This window comes from Pseudopodoces humilis, chromosome 7 (assembly GCF_049639895.1).
Source record: "Pseudopodoces humilis isolate 2021_Gansu_Grassland_sample_001 chromosome 7, ASM4963989v1, whole genome shotgun sequence".
NCBI classification, from domain to species: domain Eukaryota; kingdom Metazoa; phylum Chordata; class Aves; order Passeriformes; family Paridae; genus Pseudopodoces; species Pseudopodoces humilis.
Window position 1 is genome coordinate 18,203,151 of NC_142206.1, and position 1,110 is coordinate 18,204,260.

Consider the following 1,110-nt stretch of genomic DNA (forward strand, 5'->3'; position numbering starts at 1 on the left):
GCAGTCCTCAGGCAATGGCAGGTGCAAAGGTAACAAATTTAACAGCCCTTACAGTGCAGGCACTCCTAATACACCCTGCAACAGGCTCTTATCTTTATTGCCAGCTCAAGGGTAACATTAAACAAGAATTTAAAGCAGTGAAACGGCCCAAGGAATGAAACAGACTTGATGCTGTCTTCCTGGTAAACAGTGTAGTTGCTTCTATTACTTGCTCAAGCCTTGTTTTTCACACCACCTACCCCTTTTCACTTTGTATACAGACAGGTTGTGGCAGAATTGCTCCTCTGAGATATTCAGAGGTGTCCAATTTCCAGTCTAAGTGTATGCACAACTAGATCACATTCTCTTTCTTGTGCCAACAGAGCCATTAAAGGTTCTGAATTTTTATTTTGTCAAGAATTCTATCAGCAGTGCTTGTATTTACAACCCCACACCCATGTTCCATGTATGTATTCTAGCTCCAAGTTTAGCTTGAAAATTATACCTTCCCTGCCAACTGTTCTGCAGTCAGTACTGTCTTTTCCAAAAATCTGCAAAGCAGCTCCAAAATTATCACTTCCTTATCATCCATCCAGGCTGCGCTTCCATAGAGGAAGCATACAGAACCAAGGAAGATTAACTCCAAAATGCTCAGGATTCATCCATCCACTCCTCTAGCACAGTGAGTGATTGTGCCAGTCCAAACACTAGTGGTATGTAGGCTTGTTTTGTTTAAATAGTAAAAAAAAAAAAAATAAACTCTCCAAACCAGTTCCCATGAAGGGAAAGCCAGTTTCTGAGTTTCTTACTGGTTTTCTCTTCAATTTCTCTAGCAGGATTTGATGGGGAATGATTTAAGTCAGGTTCAAGAGTGCTAAATATCATTTAAGGGCTTGTATTTCAGTCACTTAAAAGACCTACAGTACCTGTAGGCAAGGAGTTTTGCTAAAGCAATCGAGATCAAGTCAGAATATGTGCCGGACTCCTTTGATTCTTGATAGGAAGACCAGTTTTCCTGCAGAGGAGGAGGGACAATTATTAATCCAACTCCAATCCTCTTCCACAAACACAGCATTCCTTATGCAAGAGCCAGGCCAAGAGGAATATGCAAGACAAACAAATGACACATGC